Here is a 6,989-nt window from a genome sequence, read left to right as displayed (position 1 = left end):
CGATCTAGAGTGCATAGTGCAACCACTTTGGCACCTAATAGCAAGATTATCGGGGAGGTGTTTAGGTTTATTTAGGGAAAAAATAAATGAAAAGAAAAAGAAAAATAGAAGAGACTCTCTAATATAACAAACTGAAATCGATTGTAAGAGACGCTATGTGTCCATTTCTCGTTGGCTAACAGAAAAAAACAAAAGGTATTTTTTTTTGTTTTCACGCATCTTTCTCTCTTTCTCTCTTTCTCTCTTTCTCTCTATCTCTCGCGGTCAAATACTCGATTTGATGTCAGAAAGAGATGCTTTAATCGGAGGTAATAAAATCGATGGAGTGTTGGGTCTTAGGCGATTATTATCGGCGGTGATCTTATCGGAGGTGACTGTAGCGGTGGCGATTTCAGTCGTTGTTGAGATTGTGTCGGAGGGGATTTGAAGGAGAAGGCGATTCAATCGGAAGAGATTGGATCAATTCGATTGAGAGAGTAATTTTTTGACTACAATAGTATAATTAGGTAAACTGTTAGGTTGATTTGATTTTGGATGCATGAAATTAGGGTTTTTGATGTTTGTTCGAGTTATTGGATTCGTGGTTTGTTTTTGTTCCGATTGATAATTGATGCTTTAAACGGATTAGGGTTCTTGGTGTGCATGTGTTTGTGTTCCGATTTGGTCCATTTGTGTTTGTGTTACAAGTTGGTCCGTTTGTGTTTATGTTCCGATTTGGTCCGTTTGTTTACCGATTGATAAGGGTGGCTTTAAAGGGATTAGGGTTCTTGAGAACCATGTGTTTGGTCTGTTTGTGTATAGTTTTTGGTGTGTTTGTGTTTGTTTACCGATTGATAAGTGATCTTTTGTGTTGTTTAGACATTATTGTCATAAAACAAAGTATAATGTTCTTGTTCGATTTTGGTTGTAGTATGCTTCATTCCTTCTGTTTGCCTGATAAGTTAGTGTTGTTCCTTTAGTATATTGTCCTTGTTTGATATTCAATTTAATTTGCGGTTTTTTGATATATGTCTCTCTTTTGTTTTGAGGTTAAATGGGCAAAAAGGATGTCGATGGATTGATGAGTATAGAGTGTGTGTCGTCGGCCATGAAGGAAGGTAATTATCATCCTCTTCTTTCTTCATTTATTTGATGTTAGTTAAAGTATGAGAGTGAGTCATTTATGTTAAAGCTTTTGTTTGTTGGTTGTGATAAATGTGTTTACTACTTGTTAGTGTAGGTGTTAGTCTAGTCAGTCATTGATTTTATGTTTGAAGTATTGTGTTAGTTGGTTGTGAAGATTTTTAATGTGTGGTTGGTGTAGTTTACGTAAAGACTTAATTAGTTGTAAAGTAAAAAAACATAAACCTTATAAATTCATAGTCTTCCTCTTCATAGTAAAAAACACCAAAACAATTTCACCCTTATAAACCTTATAAAATCTTTCACCAAAACACCATAACTCTTTCACCAAAACTCTTTCAACCAACAAACACAATACGATATGGATTCCGACGACTACATGAATCCATATCATCCCACCTCTAGCTATTTGAATCTGTTACAAAGCCAACTTGAAACACAAAACCTCCAAGGCAGTCCTTCTCTAAGTCCATGTTCTGAAGCTCCATCTGAACCTGCATCACCGCAAGAAAACCGCAAAACAAGGCATGCATGGATACCAACTGATGATATCTTGCTTGTCTCTGCTTGGCTCAACATGAGCAAGGATCCGGTGACTTCGAATCAACAAAGACTTGGTGCCTTTTGAGGAATGATTGCAGATTACCTTGCAAAGTGTCCAAATGCTGCAGGTCGGCCAAAGAAGGAGGCGAGTCATTGTAAGCAGAGGTGGGGGAGGATAAATGACTTGGTGTGCAAGTTCGTTGGTTGTTATGAGGCTGCGACAAGAGAGAAGAGTAGTGGACAGAATGAAGATGACGTGATGAAGTTGGCACACCAAATATACTTTGATGATCATTGACATCGGTTTACCTTGGAGCATGCTTGGAGAGACTTAAGGTACGATCAAAAGTGGTGTGCATCCACATCTACTAAAGCCAATGGAGTGAAGAGGGGAAGGGTGTGTGTTGATGGGTCTGAACAGGATGCACATCCGGTTAATGATATTGATGGATCACAGCCCCGTCCTCAAGGTGTTAAGGCTGCAAAGGGAAAGTTCTAAAAACCTCTAACACCCAACCGATTGATGTGGAGGAAGATGGAAAAGCTTACTTGGAGTTTCAGCTGGATCGTGTGTCGAAGATGTATGAGATGAAGCAGAAGGACTTCAACCTGAAAGAGATGGAGTTTGCTATGAAAAAAGAGCATATGAAGCATGTGATGCTTGATAATCTGTTTGCTAAAAAGGATTCACTAACTGAATCCGAAAAAGCTCTTAAAGACAAGCTAATTGCTGACATGATCTCATCTGGTTGAATGTTAGAGAATGAAGTGTTTTATTAACTATGTTTCTTTTGTACTGTTTTATGTATTAGGACAAGCTTCAAGTGTTTTATTAACTATGTTTCTTTTGTACTGTTTAATGTATTAGGACAAGCTCCAAGTGTTTTATGAACTATGTTTCTGTTTGTACTGTTTTATGCATTAGGACAAGCTCCTTGTGTTTTTTGTAATCGACTCTTGATAACTATGTTGTTAGTAATCGAATGGTGTGAACTATGTCTTCAGTTTGTTTGTGTTTATGTTTCATTTTTGGATGCTTTGTCAATCGTATGGTGTTTGTTATGCTATGAGAATTGGGATGTATGATTAATTGGGATGTTGTCATTGTAATGCAGGTGAAACAAGAAACACCCGTGACACCAAAACAAGGAAGAAGCAAGAAGTCGGTCATGTGAAGTCGGTCATGTGACACCAAAACATACACTACTGTATTTTTGTACTTTTACCACACATTTTCTCTTGTATAATGTTGTACTTTAACCACATGTTCATTTATCATTTTAAACCACATATTGTGAGAGTACTTCTACCACACAAATTTTAAGTTTTCTACACCACAATTTCTTCTATATAATGTCCAAAGCTAGCACACAAAATCTAAACACCAAACCGATCAAATACATAATTCCTTTTCTAAACTGTAAACACCAAAACTCCTTTTCTCAATTTCCAAACTCTCTAAATATGGCATCTTCTTCCCATAATGATGATGTTGATGACATACTTGATGAATGTTTTAATCAAACATGCGATCAAATCACCAATCATGTATGGCAAAATCTTCTTACTCCACCAATCCAAAGTCAACCACCACCTAAACCAAGAAAAAAGCGAATTCACATTGAAAGAAATCGAGAAGTCGGTCATGAGAACTTGTGGAATGATTATTTCAGTGAGGATGCTACTTACCCTCCCAACATTTTCCGTCGCCGTTTTAGAATGAACAAGCCATTATTCATTCGTATTGTGGATAAGCTCGCAAATGAAGTTCCCTATTTTCAACAAAGAAGAGATGCTACCGGAAGGTTGGGTCTGTCTACATTGCAAAAGTGTACAGCAGAAATTCGTATGATGGCATATGGTTCTGCAGCTGATGCGTTTGACGAATACCTCCGAATTTCTGAAACCGTGGCGCTATTATGCTTGGACAATTTTACAGATTCAGTCGTAAATCTATTTGGAGATGAGTACTTGAGAAGACCCAAACCAGCAGATCTTCAAAGACTACTCGACGAAGGCGAGTTACGCGGATTTCTCGGCATGATAGGAAACATCGATTGTATGCATTGGGAGTGGAAGAATTGTCCCACCGCATGGAAAGGTCAATACACCCACGGATCTGGAAAGCCCACAATCGTTTTAGAGGCAGTGGCTTCGTATGATCTCTGGATCTGGCATGCTTTCTTTGGACTACCAGGTACATTAAACGATATAAATATTCTTGACCGATTTCCAGTCTTTGATGATATTTTGCATGGTCGAGCTCCTAAAGTTAAATACAGTGTCAACGGACATGAGTATAAATTGGCTTACTATCTGACGGATGGTATTTATCCAAAATGGTCTACTTTTATCCAATCTATTCCACTGCCACAAACTCCAAAAGCCTCTTTATTTGCGAGACAACAAGAAGCTCTGCGTAAAGATGTAGAGCATGCTTTTGGAGTTTTGCAGGCTCGATTTGCCATAGTCAAAAACCCGGCTCTTATTTGGGATAAGGTAAAAATTGGAAAATAATGAGAGCGTGTATCATACTGCATAATATGATCGTACAAGACGAACGAGATGGGTACAATCTGTTTGATGAAACTGAATTCGCACAAATGGAGTCAAGTAGAGCTTCAGAAGTTGACTACACGCTTCCAACACCCAGGCCTTCATGTGTCGCTAGTATGCTCAAGAATCGAAAGGATTTTCGTGATCGAGAAAAACAACAACGCTTGCAAGATGATTTGGTTGAGAATATTTGGGCAAAATTTGGAGCAAATCATTATTAAAATTATGTATTAATGTTTTTATTATGTAATATGTATTAATGTTTTTATTATGTTTTGTATGTTTGAAAATTAATTAAAATGCAATATTTTGTAATTTTAAAAAAATCTTAAATGTTTACACATTTATACCACTTCTATTCTATTTAAAAATTTTTAAATTTAAAAAACAACATTTTCAAAAATAAGAGACCCAAAATTAAAACCTACCAATGGAAGAACAAATTTTATCTAAGAGATCATGGGTTGTTATATTCAAATCCCCCTTATAAGAGACTGCCGATAATTATGGTCTAACATCTCTCGTGTAATTGAGGAGTCAAAGCGAACACCTTTCTCAACACGGGTAGCAGGATTCCACGTTAAGGATACTGGGAAAATTAAGTTACAAGCTATGAAGGTAAACTTAAGGATAGTGGGAAAGCCTCTCAACTAACACCCACGTTAAGGATACTGGGAAAACCTCTCAACTAACACCCAAATTTGGAACCTAAGCCAGGGAGTAGGAGAGTCACTTTGTTCTTATATCACGAAGTTCAAAGAGATCTAGGTCCAAATATGGGGTATGTCGAACTCAACCACTTTGGTGGCTTTGAAACATGGACTATGGCACAAGTATTGTTTTCAAGAGGAACTGACTGTCAACCGATTTCTCACAATCTAGGACGCGTTTCTCCGAGCTTCGAACTGGATAATTGTGGAAGAAGAGAAGTCTGCCGCCACTCAAAAGTATGAGGTGGCTTCCAAGCCACGGTTCGAAACACCAACCAAGAAGACACCTTCCCCAACACTGAAGCCCGAGCTGGGCACGTCTGCGGAAGCGCAAACCCTAGTTCAAACATCATCCGCATGATAATCTACGAGAGCGGGAAGGACAACCCACATGCTGAGAAAAACTTCTCAAAGGTACAGCAATAGCCTGGTGGAGGATTTTCCGGAGATTCATGAGCCTCTGGGAACTGGATTTCGATCTCCAGGGGAATCTCACAGGATCCCTTGATCTCGGCTGCGTCCTTCTCGGAGAGCCTAGATGGGGGGTGAGGACCGAAAAACCCTGGAATGAGTGGTTTAGCAGTCTTAATGGGGGTAGACTTTGGGGGTGACATGGTTTATGAATGGAAACGATGGTAATCGACTAAGAACAGGCGGTTATTTCTTTTCCGGCGATAAGTGACCACAAGAGAACAAGAGCAAAGAAATCGAGGCAAGAGTCTCTGAGAAAAGATCGAGGGAACTCTATCTTTATATGCCAAGGAGAGGTGGGGGAGAGCGAAAGGTCGATGTTCACCCCCCCTCCCCTCATATAGCTGTTTAGGCTGACGGATGGGACCGTTTCCTTGTTTGGGAAGGCAAATCTTATCATTATCGCGATCAAATCATGAGATTTGGAGTATATTTAGTTTCCCAATGCAAACAAAGGCAAGTCAAAAGTCCCCCGAGCTAATTAGCTCGAGAGATTTAGGGCGGGAACTGTTGGTACCACAGTGAATCACCTCGTTTAAACAATTGTTCCCGAGACGAACGACTCAGGTTGGAATTAGAAGGCAGCTCGGTCCATTAAGGCAAGAATGCCCAACTAAGGGAAGTGATCCGGAACCATACTGAACTAGCGAAGAGCGCATCAATCACCTTGGAGCTCGGAAAAGTAATCAAGATTCCTTTAGCTATCAGCCATATATCACACGCGAGATTGATGGACTAACTGAATTCACATTAAAGGCTCACAGTAGTATAATTAGAAAGAGAGAGATTGTATTCAAGGACAGATTATTTTTGGCTAATAATAAGATTTTTTTACTATTTTTTTGTATTATATAGCTAAGAGCGAACTAAATAACTAAACTCTTCAATAGTTAAGAGCGAACTAAATAACTAAACTCTTCAGCTCGGAACTTGAACATCGATTGACTTCGCCGCCCCTAAATCACTTCGACAGAAAAGTGTTCTCTCCGATCTCAGAACAATAATTTATAATATTTTGTTGTTAACAATAAAATAAAATAAGGATATTATAAATAAGATAAAATTGAATTCTAAGTCGACTGAGTAAGAAACTTAACTTAAGAAGCACACAAATCATAAAAAAATTGAACCGGTTGAATTTGGTTATAGTAAGTATAATAATTTTTTTAAAATTAAAATATTATTATTGGTATGTTTAAATTGTAATCGAATTTATATTATTATGAACATTTAAATTTATATAAATTTAGAGTATGAATGGACAGGTTATATGACGGATTATGAATATTTCAATTTACAATATTATGCGAATTGTGAAACCAATTGATAAGAACATGCACAATGATTGTTTTTTTACCATATCAGGAAGAAAGTCCATAAAGAGGGTCGTACTCATTTTGATTTGACTACACATTATTAAGTGAATTTTTTTTTTCCAAGCATTGTTTAAGAGGTGTAATTCAGAAATTTCCAACTAAAAGTAACACTTCGTTGTAAAAACGGATTTTTTATTGAATATAATTTTAAATTTGTTTTTTTAAAAAGTCACGATTGTTGTGGTGATTGTCGATGTATGAAATAGACAAT

The 6,989-nt window shown here is 37.6% G+C and overlaps 1 pseudogene; it reads left to right on the top strand.

Moving 5' to 3' along the window:
• The first annotated feature begins 3,129 nt into the window (after positions 1-3,129).
• On the top strand, positions 3,130-4,442 carry LOC147936269 (uncharacterized; annotated as a pseudogene).
• The last annotated feature ends 2,547 nt before the right edge of the window (positions 4,443-6,989 follow it).

This window comes from Camelina sativa, chromosome 10, assembly GCF_030686135.1.
Source record: "Camelina sativa cultivar CO46 ecotype springtype chromosome 10, ASM3068613v1".
Classification (NCBI taxonomy): domain Eukaryota; kingdom Viridiplantae; phylum Streptophyta; class Magnoliopsida; order Brassicales; family Brassicaceae; genus Camelina; species Camelina sativa.
The sequence above is the reverse complement of the archived record's forward strand: the minus strand, read 5'-3'. Positions and strand labels throughout refer to the sequence as shown.